The following is a 20,905-nucleotide window of genomic DNA, read 5'->3' on the forward strand; positions in this document are numbered from 1 at the left end:
TGGCATGAGTGTTTAATTCGAGAAATGAAGACCTATGAAATTCATCGCGGGGTTGGGGGGGCAGGGCTGTGTATCTCTGGAGAGGTGCCCTGTCTTGTCTGGGCGGAAGTGCACTCCAGAAACCCGGAAGTGTCGTTCTTCAACACCAATGGAAAGCTGTGTTTCTAGAAGGGGTTTTCCTTTGACTCAAGCCACCAAGAGGGACGGTATTGCATGGGTGTTTTGGTGTGTAATCACCACTGGTCCACGGGATAGGATGATTATTCTCAGTTTCATGTCTGAAGTTCATCCCCCTGGTACCGAGGGCAAACGAGGGTGCCTGTGGCTTCTGAGAAGGGCAGTCCCTTGGATGTCCAGGGCCCCACGCTCAGGAAAGAGGGTTCTGCCAGGTCGGATGGGCCCAGTGATGGGGACGCTGGTCCCCACACTTCCCTCCAGTAGCGCTAGGAGAAAGAGCAAGCAGAGCACAGCCTATGCCTTGGTGCCAGCCAGGCCCATCTCAACCCAGGACTGCTTGCTCCCAGGGGGGTGGCCGCTGCATCTCCGACAGATCCCACTGGGTGCTGAGCCTTCCCTCGCAAAGACAAGAAGGGAGAAGGCAGTGGGTTTGGAGCGAGGCAGTATCTGAGCACCGAAGAGCCTTCACTCCTTCCTAAAATGGGCACAGAGCATCTCCTGTGCTCTCTGAGGTGGGGTAGGGGGCACTGCATGCTGGCCACCATGCTGGGCACTGCAGTCCACGGAGCGCAGTGCATCCTCATGGAGACTTGAAGTGATCACAGTTGAGTCACACATGAGAGTGGAATGCGTACGGTTGTGGAGTTAGAGGATTTCTCAGCTGAGAATTCCTGATTCCCAGGGGGACAGCATTCCAGCAGCAGGGGAGAGAGCAGTTCATTGTATCTGGCGGCAGTTTGGTTCACTTCTCCTAAAGTGCCTGGACGTCCTGTGACATCAGACATTTGGCTTCTGTCTCCCATGTTCATCCTCAAAGGAGCATGCCACCTGAACCTTACAGAAGGTAACTCAACAACACTTCGAGCTCAGGCAAAGAAACCAAACGAACAAATGAAAAACTCTAACCTCCCCACGCCCACCCCCCCACCCCCAACACCAGAAACAACAAAGAAATCCAGAGCAGTGAAAAATGCAGTGAACAGAGCAAACCAAGTGCACAAAATGGATTTGAAAGATTCACAGAAAAGAATCCTGCAGACCTATTGGGAGACGTCTACAGAGAGGGGGAGGCACAAGTACAAACTCTTTGCAGTATGGTATTGGAAAAATGTAAGTTGTGTGTTTGGGTGGTGTTGGCATTGGCATCAGGGTGGTTGGGGGTTAGGGGGTGGGGGTAGGGGTGGCGTGGTGAGCCTCTGTAGGAAAGGGAGGCATTCATACTATAACGTTGTACAAAGAAACCTGCCGACTAGTATTCCAATGATGCCTAAGTAGGAATGTGAAACTCAACGTTCATTTATAAAATCAAAGGTCCTCCCTGCACTGACGGAAGACCCTTCCCTAACGTCGTTGGGGACAGCAAAACCACCTGACTTGCAGCTCTGCCCCTCCTATCTGTCAGTAGGTTCTCATCCAGGTGGTCCCAGGACAGACACACTCCACTGGACCACGTGCAGCTTCGAAGGGGGCTGGGCGGGCTTGGGGGCAGGGTCCGTGGGGGAACTCTCCTCTCCTAGCTGACTCTTCCACTGCCTCAAGATCACATGACCTCGAGGAGTCTCACCCAAGGAACCTTACGTATCACCTTTCTCCTTTCCCTCCCCACGCCCCCACCCCCTGCACCTAAGGTTCGACCAGCACGTTGTGATTGAGCGTCCTCGTGCATTTCCCACTGAGCCGCACAGCTGTGTCTAGTCTATCTGGGAACAGAACCGAGAATCGTTTTTGACAGATGGCTATTTACATATGCCCCCACCAAGATCCCATAGAGAGGGAAAGAAAGACCAATGATTGCCCCCACGAACACAAACAATCATGCCCTGGATAAAGAAGAGGTGACGTGCCCCACGGGGCGGGCTGTGGAGCAGGGTCAGTCGGGGACCTTCCCTCTCCTAGCTGAATCTCTGACTGCCTCAAGGTCACATGACCTCAGGGAGTCTCACCCAAGGAACTTTATCTATCACTTTTTTTTTTCCACACCCTACATCAAAGGGTCAACCGGCACCTTTGCATCCTCAGGCATTTTTGACTGAGCCGGACAGCTGTGTCTAGTTTCTTCGGGGCGGGAAGCAAAGAATCATTTCTCACCGATGCCTATATACATATGCCCCCACCATCATCTCCACAGAGAGGGAAAGGAAGTATAAATATGTCCCCCACAAACACAAACAAGCATGCCCCGGATTAAGAAGATGTAAGACGCCCCCCACTCCACACACCACCTCAGCCACACCCTCCCCCAACCGCCCGTTTCCAAAACAGACAGCGGAAGACTGCTCAGCCCACCACCCCTCCCCCAAGAAAGAGGAAGGGAATCATGCGTTTGGAGCAATGACGATGGACTTGGGGGGAGGGGGGCTGGGGGGCTGGGGGCTGGAGGGCGTGATGCTGTGAGAAAGACGTCTGACAGAAAGACAAATACCGCACGACAGCGCTTCTATGTAGAATGCAAACCATGACAGCGATGTAGTGGATATATTCGCAACACAGGACAAACTGCTGGGTTACCAGTGGGCAGACGGAAGGCGAGGGGCGTAAGAGGCACACACTTATCAGGTGTGAGATCAGCTAAAAGAATGTCCTGTATGACACCGGGACCTAGAGCCAATACTTTCTAGGAAGCATCAAGGAAATGTAAGCTTTGAGGAATTGTCAATCACTAGACTGTACACCTTCCATAATATTGTAGAGCAAGCATCGTTTCAATGAAAGAACAAAACCAAAGAGAACACAACAAAACACCAAAAACCAAAAGGTGGTGGTGGAGGGGGTGGGGGTGGGGAGGGGGGTGGGGAGAAAACAGAAGAGATGAATACAAAATCAAAGCTACAGGTGGGCTGGCTTTGGGACACGATCATCGACATGAAGGAAAAGGACATGTTTCCACACTCCTTGAATCCCTTGCTAGGACACTGAACGCAAGAAGTGGCTCTCCTAACCTATGGGAATTGAAGTGGGAAGCTCTCAAGAACATCTGTCAGGAAAGGAGTAGAGTGGAATTTTGCACCATTGGGAAAAGTGTGAAAGTGTTTGTTTAGCCCTTGGGCAGGAATCGTTTTGAGCAAGTGTGTTGCCAACTGGCTTGTGTTCCCCCCAGTACCTGTGCTCAGCTTCTAAACCCCCGCGTGCATCCCTTGGGGGCAGGCTAAGGCCAACGCATCCCCTTGGCCCGCAAGTCATTTCCATTCTGAGCACCTTTCTACGTGAGCCTCTCAGAGGTGTTTCTGGAGGTGTGTAAACAGACTTCCCGGAGAAAGGTGTGCATTGTTCCCACTGGGGATTGCGAGTGACCACGCCCTCAGGCCCTAAATCCGATCAGAAGCTTGCAGCGCATTGGTGGATTTCGTGCCCCCGGGGGTTGGGATGGGGGCGGAGTGGGTGGTGAGCCATCAAAGGGCTGGTGGGACTGGCCCAGGCTGTCACTTGCAGACCGGCCGTCTCTGGGAAGGAGGCATCCCTGCTGCAGCTGGAGCTCCGAGATGGACACTCTCGACACTCTCGTGGGCCTCGTTTGCAGAGACATGGAGGCTGCTTCTCTCGACTCGGGAGGTGAGCCTCCAGCTCAGTTCCACGTCTTTCCCAAACTCCACTCTTCCCGGCCAAGTGCCGCTGCTGTGGATGCCCGCCGGGGACCCTCTCGGCAGGAGGAACCGTGCCCGCCGGCCCAGACCGTTGGGCGCTGCCAGCGTGGTGACTTGGCGCGTGTGTCAGCAGGGCTGGCTCCCGCCCAGACACGTCTCCTGAGTTGGAGGAGACCGTCTGTGGTCGGGGCTGGGCTTTGCAATATGGGGAACACCTGCTACTTGAATGCAGCCCTGCAGTGTCTGACCCACACACCACCCCTCGCCAGCTGGCTGCTGTCCCAGCAGCACTCGACGATCTGTCCAACCCAGACCTTCTGCATGCTGTGTGCTATGCAAGCCCACATCACGCGAGCCCTCCTTCATCCTGGCGAGGTGATCCGGCCCCGCCAGGACCTGCTCACTAGCTTCCACAGGCACGAGCAGGAAGATTCCCACGAGTTTCTGATGTTCACGCTGGATGCCATGCAGCAAGCGTGCTTGCGTGCCTGTGAGCTGTTGGGCTGTCCCTCCAACGACACCACCCTCATCCGTCAGATCTTTGGTGGGTCCTGGCGATCTCAGGTCCAGTGTCTCCACTGCCTTGGGGTTTCAGACACGTTCGACCCTTATCTGGACATCACCCTGGATATCACGGCAGCTCAGAGTGTGGACCAAGCTTTGAAAGAGCTGGTGAAGCCCGAGAAGCTGGACGGTGAAAATGCCTATCGTTGCAGTGTTTGTCTCCAGAAGGTGCCTGCCACCAAGAGGTTGACTCTGCACAGCGCCTCCAAGGTCCTGATCCTTGTGCTGAAACGCTTCACACAGATCGCCGGCGACAAAATGGCTCAGAAAGTGCACTATCCCCAGTGCCTCGACTTGCAACCCTACATGTCCGAGCAGACGGCAGGCCCACTGGATTATGTGCTCTATGCAGTGCTGGTGCACTCCGGGTGGAGCTGTCACCGAGGACACTACTTTTGTTATGTCCAAGCTGGCAACGGCCAGTGGTATCACATGGACGATGCCAAGGTTACCGCCTGTGACGTGACGTCTGCCCTGAGCCAAAGCGCCTATGTCCTCTTTTATGCCCAGAAGAGTGCCTTGGAAGGAGACGGTGGGCCAGTGGCACCGGGAGGGGCACCGACATCCCTGGGGGCTGACCCCACAGGCACTGTCGTGGCCCACAGGGGACCGGAAAGAGATGCCAGCATCAGAGCTCCTGGGTCGGAGGAGCCCCTGGAGGAAACAGGCGTTCAAGCAATCAGCTTAGAGCAGTGGAGACGCCTCCAAGAACACGACCGACCTCGGCCTGAATTCAACCTCAGGAAGGTCGAGTCTGCCCTGCCTGCCGGTGCGGTCGTGATTCACCGGTCGAAATACGCAGCTGGCATGAACCCACAACTGCCTGAACCGGGGAACTACCAGCTCAACCATCCAACCAGGGACAGCCCACCTCAGGGGCCCATCAACATCAGCAACGTCCCTTGTCTCAGCGGGAGGGCCAAAACTACCAAGAAAAAGAACAAGAAGAAGCAGGGGGCTCTGGGTGCATTGCACTAGGCTCCGGTGCACATCCCTGCAGACACGCACACACACCCACGCACCAACCCACACACCCACCCGCTCACACACTTGCTGCCCAACCTACGCTCACCTAGAGGAAATCGGGTGTGCTACACGTGGGAATAATCTACCCTTGTGGAAGGACTGTTAGTCTGCAGTGTTCATGGGACGTGCTATTCACTTGGAACTTCTTACTACTGAGCTTTCAGGCGTGGCTCTCCACTGGCATGCTACTGGGGAGGGTGGGATTGATGACTGGGTCTAAGGACTGTCTCAGCACAATCCACGTCCACGGCACTGGAACAGTCCTTTGGGGATGGGGCGTCTGGTAGGTTTCCTTTGGTTTTAACCCTCCCCTCCCCACCCCCAACCCCTTCATTTGCTGCACTATTGGCTTCTTGTGAAGGACGCAGCCTGGAGGCTCCTCAGAAAGGCTCACGCCCACCCAGGTGAGGAGGAAACCTCCTGAGCCCTTCAGAGGGTCCATGACCCTCTCCTGCCTGCTGGGGTCTCCCCCTCCTGGTCCAGTCAACTGGGGATGACCCCAGCCTCCCAGGTCACCAGCCCCCACACCCCCTCCCGCTGCGCATAGCTCAGCACAGCACAGACAAATACGAATATTCCCAAGACCTGGTGCAGGATTCCATGGGAGCCGGGCAAGCAGGCTCTAAGGGTGGCTGTCAATCGGAGGCCTTGTGCAAATGCCTGAAAGGAATGACCCGGCCACCCATTCATCACTTGCCCTGGAGACTTCACAAGGATACTTCTCCAAAGACACCTGGGGCTGGATTTCATTTGAAAGGGATATGTTGGAGACTCTCCAAATGCCAACCAGGAGAAATGATGCAAACCACCCACCCCCGCAGCAACACCAGCAACAACGCCAAAACCCCAACAGCAAGAGACAGACTCGGTACATCTTCTGACAGACCCGCACAGGTGAGAGTGGGATGTCAGGTACTATGGGGACCAGTGTGACAGAGGGGTCTCCACGGTGGGGAGGAGGATCCCTGCGGCAAGTGGGAGCTTGAACACGTCCTCAATTTTCCCTCTAAAGCTGACAGCGATTGCCACTGGTTCACTGATTGCAGGTGCCTGCGAGGACCACAGTGTCTTCTGGCCACAGCACAGCAAGCGCACGAGTGAGCCAGTGGAGCGAGTGAGGGGGTGAGTGCAGGAGCTGTCCCACGAAGGGCAGAGGTGGGGCTCTGTTTCCCTAGCCCTTGGGTCGAATCGTGGGAGGGCGAACCCAGAGGACCTGGGGGGATCGTCAAAGCCCAGGATCCTTCCCCAAGACCGAAGGAAGGAACATAGACATTGGTGAGGAAGGGTTAGGGGGAGGGGGAGTGGACTGTGACCTGGAGGTGCTGTCTCTCCACCTCTGCACCAGGTGCGTGGCCATCTCCAGGCAAGGAGAGGCAACCGGAGGAGAAGCCACCAAGAGATCCGTATCCTCTGCAGGTCCACATGGAGGAAGGGGCTCGTTCTACCCTTTGAGAGTCCCTGAGCGGCATAGAACGGAGCACCTCTGGGAACGTGGGCCAAAACAACTGCATCATGCCTGGGAAAGCCTGGGACAACCCCCTGGAGTGGGCCAGTGGCTCCAGGTGAAGGAAGGGGCATTCTTGGCCGAGTTCACAGCACGTCAGTGCTCCCGCTCCCCCTCCTCCCGCCCCTCCCCCTCCCCCTCATCCCTTTATCCCCTGAAGCAAACACTGACTAACACTGGGGCCCAATCAGATTCTCCCTCATGGGGACACAGCCTTGAGGCACATCCACTTACCATGGTTTGTCTTGTAAGTGAGGAAAGCCAAGGTGGAATGCCGAGGACCCCAATCCCCAGGGCGACTCTGCGGGAGACGCCACAGTGCCCGTGTGGGGAGGAGGGGTGGACAGAATCGGGGAGCCCTTGCTCAGGCCTGCCCAGTGCCTCATCCCCACCCCACACCCCACGCACCGTCCCTCCACGCCCAGCCATCTTCCAGGCCAGCCCCTAGCATGGTGTTCACTCCACTGGAGAATGGATGGTGGAGATCGTGGTTCCGAAGAGCTCCCTGCCTCTAGGATGCCTTTGAGCACGTGGAGTGGAGTGAGAAGCTCCCAGGGTAGCTCCGACCTGGGTTTCAGCCTCGGGGGACCTGGAAGGGGCTCTTAGACTGAGGGTGAAACCGCGAGGGGCAGGCCGTGTCTGACGGACCAGGCTTCCCTCAGACATCCTCAGGCACCTGCACCGTGGAAGGAGCCCTGTGGAGCCCCGCGAGACAGACACCCCGACACCACCTCTGCTAATGATGGGCGTGTCTGGGCCATGGGAAATGGATCAAACGAACCTGGCACAGGACAGGGTTTGGATGCAGTCTACTTGGTAATAAACTGAGTGAAATCATTGGCATGAGTGTTTAATTCGAGAAATGAAGACCTATGAAATTCATCACGGGGTTGGGGGGGCAGGGCTGTGTATCTCTGGAGAGGTGCCCTGTCTTGTCTGGGCGGAAGTGCACTCCAGAAACCCGGAAGTGTCGTTCTTCAACACCAATGGAAAGCTGTGTTTCTAGAAGGGGTTTTCCTTTGACTCAAGCCACCAAGAGGGACGGTATTGCATGGGTGTTTTGGTGTGTAATCACCACTGGTCCACGGGATAGGATGATTATTCTCAGTTTCATGTCTGAAGTTCATCCCCCTGGTACCGAGGGCAAACGAGGGTGCCTGTGGCTTCTGAGAAGGGCAGTCCCTTGGATGTCCAGGGCCCCACGCTCAGGAAAGAGGGTTCTGCCAGGTCGGATGGGCCCAGTGATGGGGACGCTGGTCCCCACACTTCCCTCCAGTAGCGCTAGGAGAAAGAGCAAGCAGAGCACAGCCTATGCCTTGGTGCCAGCCAGGCCCATCTCAACCCAGGACCGCTTGCTCCCAGGGGGGTGGCCGCTGCATCTCCGACAGATCCCACTGGGTGCTGAGCCTTCCCTCGCAAAGACAAGAAGGGAGAAGGCAGTGGGTTTGGAGCGAGGCAGTATCTGAGCACCGAAGAGCCTTCACTCCTTCCTAAAATGGGCACAGAGCATCTCCTGTGCTCTCTGAGGTGGGGTAGGGGGCACTGCATGCTGGCCACCATGCTGGGCACTGCAGTCCACGGAGCGCAGTGCATCCTCATGGAGACTTGAAGTGATCACAGTCGAGTCACACATGAGAGTGGAATGCGTACGGTTGTGGAGTTAGAGGATTTCTCAGCTGAGAATTCCTGATTCCCAGGGGGACAGCATTCCAGCAGCAGGGGAGAGAGCAGTTCATTGTATCTGGCGGCAGTTTGGTTCACTTCTCCTAAAGTGCCTGGACGTCCTGTGACATCAGACATTTGGCTTCTGTCTCCCATGTTCATCCTCAAAGGAGCATGCCACCTGAACCTTACAGAAGGTAACTCAACAACACTTCGAGCTCAGGCAAAGAAACCAAACGAACAAATGAAAAACTCTAACCTCCCCACGCCCACCCCCCCACCCCCAACACCAGAAACAACAAAGAAATCCAGAGCAGTGAAAAATGCAGTGAACAGAGCAAACCAAGTGCACAAAATGGATTTGAAAGATTCACAGAAAAGAATCCTGCAGACCTATTGGGAGACGTCTACAGAGAGGGGGAGGCACAAGTACAAACTCTTTGCAGTATGGTATTGGAAAAATGTAAGTTGTGTGTTTGGGTGGTGTTGGCATTGGCATCAGGGTGGTTGGGGGTTAGGGGGTGGGGGTAGGGGTGGCGTGGTGAGCCTCTGTAGGAAAGGGAGGCATTCATACTATAACGTTGTACAAAGAAACCTGCCGACTAGTATTCCAATGATGCCTAAGTAGGAATGTGAAACTCAACGTTCATTTATAAAATCAAAGGTCCTCCCTGCACTGACGGAAGACCCTTCCCTAACGTCGTTGGGGACAGCGAAACCACCTGACTTGCAGCTCTGCCCCTCCTATCTGTCAGTAGGTTCTCATCCAGGTGGTCCCAGGACAGACACACTCCACTGGACCACGTGCAGCTTCGAAGGGGGCTGGGCGGGCTTGGGGGCAGGGTCCGTGGGGGAACTCTCCTCTCCTAGCTGACTCTTCCACTGCCTCAAGATCACATGACCTCGAGGAGTCTCACCCAAGGAACCTTACGTATCACCTTTCTCCTTTCCCTCCCCACGCCCCCACCCCCTGCACCTAAGGTTCGACCAGCACGTTGTGATTGAGCGTCCTCGTGCATTTCCCACTGAGCCGCACAGCTGTGTCTAGTCTATCTGGGGACAGAACCGAGAATCGTTTTTGACAGATGGCTATTTACATATGCCCCCACCAAGATCCCATAGAGAGGGAAAGAAAGACCAATGATTGCCCCCACGAACACAAACAATCAGGCCCTGGATAAAGAAGAGGTGACGTGCCCCACGGGGCGGGCTGTGGAGCAGGGTCAGTCGGGGACCTTCCCTCTCCTAGCTGAATCTCTGACTGCCTCAAGGTCACATGACCTCAGGGAGTCTCACCCAAGGAACTTTATCTATCACTTTTTTTTTTCCACACCCTACATCAAAGGGTCAACCGGCACCTTTGCATCCTCAGGCATTTTTGACTGAGCCGGACAGCTGTGTCTAGTTTCTTCGGGGCGGGAAGCAAAGAATCATTTCTCACCGATGCCTATATACATATGCCCCCACCATCATCTCCACAGAGAGGGAAAGGAAGTATAAATATGTCCCCCACAAACACAAACAAGCATGCCCCGGATTAAGAAGATGTAAGACGCCCCCCACTCCACACACCACCTCAGCCACCCCCTCCCCCAACCGCCCGTTTCCAAAACAGACAGCGGAAGACTGCTCAGCCCACCACCCCTCCCCCAAGAAAGAGGAAGGGAATCATGCGTTTGGAGCAATGACGATGGACTTGGGGGGAGGGGGGCTGGGGGGCTGGGGGCTGGAGGGCGTGATGCTGTGAGAAAGACGTCTGACAGAAAGACAAATACCGCACGACAGCGCTTCTATGTAGAATGCAAACCATGACAGCGATGTAGTGGATATATTCGCAACACAGGACAAACTGCTGGGTTACCAGTGGGCAGACGGAAGGCGAGGGGCGTAAGAGGCACACACTTATCAGGTGTGAGATCAGCTAAAAGAATGTCCTGTATGACACCGGGACCTAGAGCCAATACTTTCTAGGAAGCATCAAGGAAATGTAAGCTTTGAGGAATTGTCAATCACTAGACTGTACACCTTCCATAATATTGTAGAGCAAGCATCGTTTCAATGAAAGAACAAAACCAAAGAGAACACAACAAAACACCAAAAACCAAAAGGTGGTGGTGGAGGGGGTGGGGGTGGGGAGGGGGGTGGGGAGAAAACAGAAGAGATGAATACAAAATCAAAGCTACAGGTGGGCTGGCTTTGGGACACGATCATCGACATGAAGGAAAAGGACATGTTTCCACACTCCTTGAATCCCTTGCTAGGACACTGAACGCAAGAAGTGGCTCTCCTAACCTATGGGAATTGAAGTGGGAAGCTCTCAAGAACATCTGTCAGGAAAGGAGTAGAGTGGAATTTTGCACCATTGGGAAAAGTGTGAAAGTGTTTGTTTAGCCCTTGGGCAGGAATCGTTTTGAGCAAGTGTGTTGCCAACTGGCTTGTGTTCCCCCCAGTACCTGTGCTCAGCTTCTAAACCCCCGCGTGCATCCCTTGGGGGCAGGCTAAGGCCAACGCATCCCCTTGGCCCGCAAGTCATTTCCATTCTGAGCACCTTTCTACGTGAGCCTCTCAGAGGTGTTTCTGGAGGTGTGTAAACAGACTTCCCGGAGAAAGGTGTGCATTGTTCCCACTGGGGATTGCGAGTGACCACGCCCTCAGGCCCTAAATCCGATCAGAAGCTTGCAGCGCATTGGTGGATTTCGTGCCCCCGGGGGTTGGGATGGGGGCGGAGTGGGTGGTGAGCCATCAAAGGGCTGGTGGGACTGGCCCAGGCTGTCACTTGCAGACCGGCCGTCTCTGGGAAGGAGGCATCCCTGCTGCAGCTGGAGCTCCGAGATGGACACTCTCGACACTCTCGTGGGCCTCGTTTGCAGAGACATGGAGGCTGCTTCTCTCGACTCGGGAGGTGAGCCTCCACCTCAGTTCCACGTCTTTCCCAAACTTCACTCTTCCTGGCCAAGTGCCGCTGCTGTGGATGCCCGCCGGGGACCCTCTCGGCAGGAGGAACCGTGCCCGCCGGCCCAGACCGTTGGGCGCTGCCAGCGTGGTGACTTGGCGCGTGTGTCAGCAGGGCTGGCTCCCGCCCAGACACGTCTCCTGAGTTGGAGGAGACCGTCTGTGGTCGGGGCTGGGCTTTGCAATATGGGGAACACCTGCTACTTGAATGCAGCCCTGCAGTGTCTGACCCACACACCACCCCTGGCCAGCTGGCTGCTGTCCCAGCAGCACTCGACGATCTGTCCAACCCAGACCTTCTGCATGCTGTGTGCTATGCAAGCCCACATCACGCGAGCCCTCCTTCATCCTGGCGAGGTGATCCGGCCCCGCCAGGACCTGCTCACTAGCTTCCACAGGCACGAGCAGGAAGATTCCCACGAGTTTCTGATGTTCACGCTGGATGCCATGCAGCAAGCATGCTTGCGTGCCTGTGAGCTGTTGGGCTGTCCCTCCAACAACACCACCCTCATCCGTCAGATCTTTGGTGGGTCCTGGCGATCTCAGGTCCAGTGTCTCCACTGCCTTGGGGTTTCAGACACGTTCGACCCTTATCTGGACATCACCCTGGATATCACGGCAGCTCAGAGTGTGGACCAAGCTTTGAAAGAGCTGGTGAAGCCCGAGAAGCTGGACGGTGAAAATGCCTATCGTTGCAGTGTTTGTCTCCAGAAGGTGCCTGCCACCAAGAGGTTGACTCTGCACAGCGCCTCCAAGGTCCTGATCCTTGTGCTGAAATGCTTCACACAGATCGCCGGCGACAAAATGGCTCAGAAAGTGCACTATCCCCAGTGCCTCGACTTGCAACCCTACATGTCCGAGCAGACGGCAGGCCCACTGGATTATGTGCTCTATGCAGTGCTGGTGCACTCCGGGTGGAGCTGTCACCGAGGACACTACTTTTGTTATGTCCAAGCTGGGAACGGCCAGTGGTATCACATGGACGATGCCAAGGTTACCGCCTGTGACGTGACGTCTGCCCTGAGCCAAAGCGCCTATGTCCTCTTTTATGCCCAGAAGAGTGCCTTGGAAGGAGACGGTGGGCCAGTGGCACCGGGAGGGGCACCGACATCCCTGGGGGCTGACCCCACAGGCACTGTCGTGGCCCACAGGGGACCGGAAAGAGATGCCAGCATCAGAGCTCCTGGGTCGGAGGAGCCCCTGGAGGAAACAGGCGTTCAAGCAATCAGCTTAGAGTAGTGGAGACGCCTCCAAGAACACGACCGACCTCGGCCTGAATTCAACCTCAGGAAGGTCGAGTCTGCCCTGCCTGCCGGTGCGGTCGTGATTCACTGGTCGAAATACGCAGCTGGCATGAACCCACAACTGCCTGAACCGGGGAACTACCAGCTCAACCATCCAACCAGGGACAGCCCACCTCAGGGGCCCATCAACATCAGCAACGTCCCTTGTCTCAGCGGGAGGGCCAAAACTACCAAGAAAAAGAACAAGAAGAAGCAGGGGGCTCTGGATGCATTGCACTAGGCTCCGGTGCACATCCCTGCAGACACACACACACACCCACGCACCAACCCACACACCCACCCGCTCACACACTTGCTGCCCAACCTACGCTCACCTAGAGGAAATCGGGTGTGCTACACGTGGGAATAATCTACCCTTGTGGAAGGACTGTTAGTCTGCAGTGTTCATGGGACGTGCTATTCACTTGGAACTTCTTACTACTGAGCTTTCAGGCGTGGCTCTCCACTGGCATGCTACTGGGGAGGGTGGGATTGATGACTGGGTCTAAGGACTGTCTCAGCACAATCCACGTCCACGGCACTGGAACAGTCCTTTGGGGATGGGGCGTCTGGTAGGTTTCCTTTGGTTTTAACCCTCCCCTCCCCACCCCCAACCCCTTCATTTGCTGCACTATTGGCTTCTTGTGAAGGACGCAGCCTGGAGGCTCCTCAGAAAGGCTCACGCCCACCCAGGTGAGGAGGAAACCTCCTGAGCCCTTCAGAGGGTCCATGACCCTCTCCTGCCTGCTGGGGTCTCCCCCTCCTGGTCCAGTCAACTGGGGATGACCCCAGCCTCCCAGGTCACCAGCCCCCACACCCCATCCTGCTGCGCATAGCTCAGCACAGCACAGACAAATACGAATATTCCCAAGACCTGGTGCAGGATTCCATGGGAGCCGGGCAAGCAGGCTCTAAGGGTGGCTGTCAATCGGAGGCCTTGTGCAAATGCCTGAAAGGAATGACCCGGCCACCCATTCATCACTTGCCCTGGAGACTTCACAAGGATACTTCTCCAAAGACACCTGGGGCTGGATTTCATTTGAAAGGGATATGTTGGAGACTCTCCAAATGCCAACCAGGAGAAATGATGCAAACCACCCACCCCCGCAGCAACACCAGCAACAACGCCAAAACCCCAACAGCAAGAGACAGACTCGGTACATCTTCTGACAGACCCGCACAGGTGAGAGTGGGATGTCAGGTACTATGGGGACCAGTGTGACAGAGGGGTCTCCACGGTGGGGAGGAGGATCCCTGCGGCAAGTGGGAGCTTGAACACGTCCTCAATTTTCCCTCTAAAGCTGACAGCGATTGCCACTGGTTCACTGATTGCAGGTGCCTGCGAGGACCACAGTGTCTTCTGGCCACAGCACAGCAAGCGCACGAGTGAGCCAGTGGAGCGAGTGAGGGGGTGAGTGCAGGAGCTGTCCCACGAAGGGCAGAGGTGGGGCTCTGTTTCCCTAGCCCTTGGGTCGAATCGTGGGAGGGCGAACCCAGAGGACCTGGGGGGATCGTCAAAGCCCAGGATCCTTCCCCAAGACCGAAGGAAGGAACATAGACATTGGTGAGGAAGGGTTAGGGGGAGGGGGAGTGGACTGTGACCTGGAGGTGCTGTCTCTCCACCTCTGCACCAGGTGCGTGGCCATCTCCAGGCAAGGAGAGGCAACCGGAGGAGAAGCCACCAAGAGATCCGTATCCTCTGCAGGTCCACATGGAGGAAGGGGCTCGTTCTACCCTTTGAGAGTCCCTGAGCGGCATAGAACGGAGCACCTCTGGGAACGTGGGCCAAAACAACTGCATCATGCCTGGGAAAGCCTGGGACAACCCCCTGGAGTGGGCCAGTGGCTCCAGGTGAAGGAAGGGGCATTCTTGGCCGAGTTCACAGCACGTCAGTGCTCCCGCTCCCCCTCCTCCCGCCCCTCCCCCTCCCCCTCATCCCTTTATCCCCTGAAGCAAACACTGACTAACACTGGGGCCCAATCAGATTCTCCCTCGTGGGGACACAGCCTTGAGGCACATCCACTTACCATGGTTTGTCTTGTAAGTGAGGAAAGCCAAGGTGGAATGCCGAGGACCCCAATCCCCAGGGCGACTCTGCGGGAGACGCCACAGGGCCCGTGTGGGGAGGAGGGGGTGGACAGAATCGGGGAGCCCTTGCTCAGGCCTGCCCAGTGCCTCATCCCCACCCCACACCCCACGCACCGTCCCTCCACGCCCAGCCATCTTCCAGGCCAGCCCCTGGCATGGTGTTCACTCCACTGGAGAATGGATGGTGGAGATCGTGGTTCCAAAGAGCTCCCTGCCTCTAGGATGCCTTTGAGCACGTGGAGTGGAGTGAGAAGCTCCCAGGGTAGCTCCGACCTGGGTTTCAGCCTCAGGGGACCTGGAAGGGGCTCTTGGACTGAGGGTGAAACCGCGAGGGGCAGGCCGTGTCTGACGGACCAGGCTTCCCTCAGACATCCTCAGGCACCTGCACCGTGGAAGGAGCCCTGTGGAGCCCCGCGAGACAGACACCCCGACACCACCTCTGCTAATGATGGGCGTGTCTGGGCCATGGGAAATGGATCAAACGAACCTGGCACGGGACAGGGTTTGGATGCAGTCTACTTGGTAATAAACTGAGTGAAATCATTGGCATGAGTGTTTAATTCGAGAAATGAAGACCTATGAAATTCATCGCGGGGTTGGGGGGGCAGGGCTGTGTATCTCTGGAGAGGTGCCCTGTCTTGTCTGGGCGGAAGTGCACTCCAGAAACCCAGAAGTGTCGTTCTTCAACACCAATGGAAAGCTGTGTTTCTAGAAGGGGTTTTCCTTTGACTCAAGCCACCAAGAGGGACGGTATTGCATGGGTGTTTTGGTGTGTAATCACCGCTGGTCCACGGGATAGGATGATTATTCTCAGTTTCATGTCTGAAGTTCATCCCCCTGGTACCGAGGGCAAACGAGGGTGCCTGTGGCTTCTGAGAAGGGCAGTCCCTTGGATGTCCAGGGCCCCACGCTCAGGAAAGAGGGTTCTGCCAGGTCGGATGGGCCCAGTGATGGGGACGCTGGTCCCCACACTTCCCTCCAGTAGCGCTAGGAGAAAGAGCAAGCAGAGCACAGCCTATGCCTTGGTGCCAGCCAGGCCCATCTCAACCCAGGACCGCTTGCTCCCAGGGGGGTGGCCGCTGCATCTCCGACAGATCCCACTGGGTGCTGAGCCTTCCCTCGCAAAGACAAGAAGGGAGAAGGCAGTGGGTTTGGAGCGAGGCAGTATCTGAGCACCGAAGAGCCTTCACTCCTTCCTAAAATGGGCACAGAGCATCTCCTGTGCTCTCTGAGGTGGGGTAGGGGGCACTGCATGCTGGCCACCATGCTGGGCACTGCAGTCCACGGAGCGCAGTGCATCCTCATGGAGACTTGAAGTGATCACAGTCGAGTCACACATGAGAGTGGAATGCGTACGGTTGTGGAGTTAGAGGATTTCTCAGCTGAGAATTCCTGATTCCCAGGGGGACAGCATTCCAGCAGCAGGGGAGAGAGCAGTTCATTGTATCTGGCGGCAGTTTGGTTCACTTCTCCTAAAGTGCCTGGACGTCCTGTGACATCAGACATTTGGCTTCTGTCTCCCATGTTCATCCTCAAAGGAGCATGCCACCTGAACCTTACAGAAGGTAACTCAACAACACTTCGAGCTCAGGCAAAGAAACCAAACGAACAAATGAAAAACTCTAACCTCCCCACGCCCACCCCCCCACCCCCAACACCAGAAACAACAAAGAAATCCAGAGCAGTGAAAAATGCAGTGAACAGAGCAAACCAAGTGCACAAAATGGATTTGAAAGATTCACAGAAAAGAATCCTGCAGACCTATTGGGAGACGTCTACAGAGAGGGGGAGGCACAAGTACAAACTCTTTGCAGTATGGTATTGGAAAAATGTAAGTTGTGTGTTTGGGTGGTGTTGGCATTGGCATCAGGGTGGTTGGGGGTTAGGGGGTGGGGGTAGGGGTGGCGTGGTGAGCCTCTGTAGGAAAGGGAGGCATTCATACTATAACGTTGTACAAAGAAACCTGCCGACTAGTATTCCAATGATGCCTAAGTAGGAATGTGAAACTCAACGTTCATTTATAAAATCAAAGGTCCTCCCTGCACTGACGGAAGACCCTTCCCTAACGTCGTTGGGGACAGCGAAACCACCTGACTTGCAGCTCTGCCCCTCCTATCTGTCAGTAGGTTCTCATCCAGGTGGTCCCAGGACAGACACACTCCACTGGACCACGTGCAGCTTCGAAGGGGGCTGGGCGGGCTTGGGGGCAGGGTCCGTGGGGGAACTCTCCTCTCCTAGCTGACTCTTCCACTGCCTCAAGATCACATGACCTCGAGGAGTCTCACCCAAGGAACCTTACGTATCACCTTTCTCCTTTCCCTCCCCACGCCCCCACCCCCTGCACCTAAGGTTCGACCAGCACGTTGTGATTGAGCGTCCTCGTGCATTTCCCACTGAGCCGCACAGCTGTGTCTAATCTATCTGGGAACAGAACCGAGAATCGTTTTTGACAGATGGCTATTTACATATGCCCCCACCAAGATCCCATAGAGAGGGAAAGAAAGACCAATGATTGCCCCCACGAACACAAACAATCATGCCCTGGATAAAGAAGAGGTGACGTGCCCCACGGGGCGGGCTGTGGAGCAGGGTCAGTCGGGGACCTTCCCTCTCCTAGCTGAATCTCTGACTGCCTCAAGGTCACATGACCTCAGGGAGTCTCACCCAAGGAACTTTATCTATCACTTTTTTTTTTCCACACCCTACATCAAAGGGTCAACCGGCACCTTTGCATCCTCAGGCATTTTTGACTGAGCCGGACAGCTGTGTCTAGTTTCTTCGGGGCGGGAAGCAAAGAATCATTTCTCACCGATGCCTATATACATATGCCCCCACCATCATCTCCACAGAGAGGGAAAGGAAGTATAAATATGTCCCCCACAAACACAAACAAGCATGCCCCGGATTAAGAAGATGTAAGACGCCCCCCACTCCACACACCACCTCAGCCACCCCCTCCCCCAACCGCCCGTTTCCAAAACAGACAGCGGAAGACTGCTCAGCCCACCACCCCTCCCCCAAGAAAGAGGAAGGGAATCATGCATTTGGAGCAATGACGATGGACTTGGGGGGAGGGGGGCTGGGGGGCTGGGGGCTGGAGGGCGTGATGCTGTGAGAAAGACGTCTGACAGAAAGACAAATACCGCACGACAGCGCTTCTATGTAGAATGCAAACCATGACAGCGATGTAGTGGATATATTCGCAACACAGGACAAACTGCTGGGTTACCAGTGGGCAGACGGAAGGCGAGGGGCGTAAGAGGCACACACTTATCAGGTGTGAGATCAGCTAAAAGAATGTCCTGTATGACACTGGGACCTAGAGCCAATACTTTCTAGGAAGCATCAAGGAAATGTAAGCTTTGAGGAATTGTCAATCACTAGACTGTACACCTTCCATAATATTGTAGAGCAAGCATCGTTTCAATGAAAGAACAAAACCAAAGAGAACACAACAAAACACCAAAAACCAAAAGGTGGTGGTGGAGGGGGTGGGGGTGGGGAGGGGGGTGGGGAGAAAACAGAAGAGATGAATACAAAATCAAAGCTACAGGTGGGCTGGCTTTGGGACACGATCATCGACATGAAGGAAAAGGACATGTTTCCACACTCCTTGAATCCCTTGCTAGGACACTGAACGCAAGAAGTGGCTCTCCTAACCTATGGGAATTGAAGTGGGAAGCTCTCAAGAACATCTGTCAGGAAAGGAGTAGAGTGGAATTTTGCACCATTGGGAAAAGTGTGAAAGTGTTTGTTTAGCCCTTGGGCAGGAATCGTTTTGAGCAAGTGTGTTGCCAACTGGCTTGTGTTCCCCCCAGTACCTGTGCTCAGCTTCTAAACCCCCGCGTGCATCCCTTGGGGGCAGGCTAAGGCCAACGCATCCCCTTGGCCCGCAAGTCATTTCCATTCTGAGCACCTTTCTACGTGAGCCTCTCAGAGGTGTTTCTGGAGGTGTGTAAACAGACTTCCCGGAGAAAGGTGTGCATTGTTCCCACTGGGGATTGCGAGTGACCACGCCCTCAGGCCCTAAATCCGATCAGAAGCTTGCAGCGCATTGGTGGATTTCGTGCCCCCGGGGGTTGGGATGGGGGCGGAGTGGGTGGTGAGCCATCAAAGGGCTGGTGGGACTGGCCCAGGCTGTCACTTGCAGACCGGCCGTCTCTGGGAAGGAGGCATCCCTGCTGCAGCTGGAGCTCCGAGATGGACACTCTCGACACTCTCGTGGGCCTCGTTTGCAGAGACATGGAGGCTGCTTCTCTCGACTCGGGAGGTGAGCCTCCAGCTCAGTTCCACGTCTTTCCCAAACTCCACTCTTCCCGGCCAAGTGCCGCTGCTGTGGATGCCCGCCGGGGACCCTCTCGGCAGGAGGAACCGTGCCCGCCGGCCCAGACCGTTGGGCGCTGCCAGCGTGGTGACTTGGCGCGTGTGTCAGCAGGGCTGGCTCCCGCCCAGACACGTCTCCTGAGTTGGAGGAGACCGTCTGTGGTCGGGGCTGGGCTTTGCAATATGGGGAACACCTGCTACTTGAATGCAGCCCTGCAGTGTCTGACCCACACACCACCCCTGGCCAGCTGGCTGCTGTCCCAGCAGCACTCGACGATCTGTCCAACCCAGACCTTCTGCATGCTGTGTGCTATGCAAGCCCACATCACGCGAGCCCTCCTTCATCCTGGCGAGGTGATCCGGCCCCACCAGGACCTGCTCACTAGCTTCCACAGGCACGACCAGGAAGATTCCCACGAGTTTCTGATGTTCACGCTGGATGCCATGCAGCAAGCGTGCTTGCGTGCCTGTGAGCTGTTGGGCTGTCCCTCCAACAACACCACCCTCATCCGTCAGATCTTTGGTGGGTCCTGGCGATCTCAGGTCCAGTGTCTCCACTGCCTTGGGGTTTCAGACACGTTCGACCCTTATCTGGACATCACCCTGGATATCACGGCAGCTCAGAGTGTGGACCAAGCTTTGAAAGAGCTGGTGAAGCCCGAGAAGCTGGATGGTGAAAATGCCTATCGTTGCAGTGTTTGTCTCCAGAAGGTGCCTGCCACCAAGAGGTTGACTCTGCACAGCGCCTCCAAGGTCCTGATCCTTGTGCTGAAACGCTTCACACAGATCGCCGGCGACAAAATGGCTCAGAAAGTGCACTATCCCCAGTGCCTCGACTTGCAACCCTACATGTCCGAGCAGACGGCAGGCCCACTGGATTATGTGCTCTATGCAGTGCTGGTGCACTCCGGGTGGAGCTGTCACCGAGGACACTACTTTTGTTATGTCCAAGCTGGCAACGGCCAGTGGTATCACATGGACGATGCCAAGGTTACCGCCTGTGACGTGACGTCTGCCCTGAGCCAAAGCGCCTATGTCCTCTTTTATGCCCAGAAGAGTGCCTTGGAAGGAGACGGTGGGCCAGTGGCACCGGGAGGGGCACCGACGTCCCTGGGGGCTGACCCCACAGGCACTGTCGTGGCCCACAGGGGACCGGAAAGAGATGCCAGCATCAGAGCTCCTGGGTCGGAGGAGCCCCTGGAGGAAACAGGCGTTCAAGCAATCAGCTTAGAGCAGTGGAGACGCCTCCAAGAACACGACCGACCTCGGCCTGAATTCAACCTCAGGAAGGTCGAGTCTGCCCTGCCTGCCGGTGCGGTCGTGATTCACCGGTCGAAATACGCAGCTGGCATGAACCCACAACTGCCTGAACCGGGGAACTACCAGCTCAACCATCCAACCAGGGACAGCCCACCTCAGGGGCCCATCAACATCAGCAACGTCCCTTGTCTCAGCGGGAGGGCCAAAACTACCAAGAAAAAGAACAAGAAGAAGCAGGGGGCTCTGGATGCATTGCACTAGGCTCCGGTGCACATCCCTGCAGACACGCACACACACCCACGCACCAACCCACACACCCACCCGCTCACACACTTGCTGCCCAACCTACGCTCACCTAGAGGAAATCGGGTGTGCTACACGTGGGAATAATCTACCCTTGTGGAAGGACTGTTAGTCTGCAGTGTTCATGGGACGTGCTATTCACTTGGAACTTCTTACTACTGAGCTTTCAGGCGTGGCTCTCC

The sequence above is a fragment of the Hippopotamus amphibius genome, chromosome 8 (assembly GCF_030028045.1).
Source record: "Hippopotamus amphibius kiboko isolate mHipAmp2 chromosome 8, mHipAmp2.hap2, whole genome shotgun sequence".
NCBI lineage: Eukaryota > Metazoa > Chordata > Mammalia > Artiodactyla > Hippopotamidae > Hippopotamus > Hippopotamus amphibius.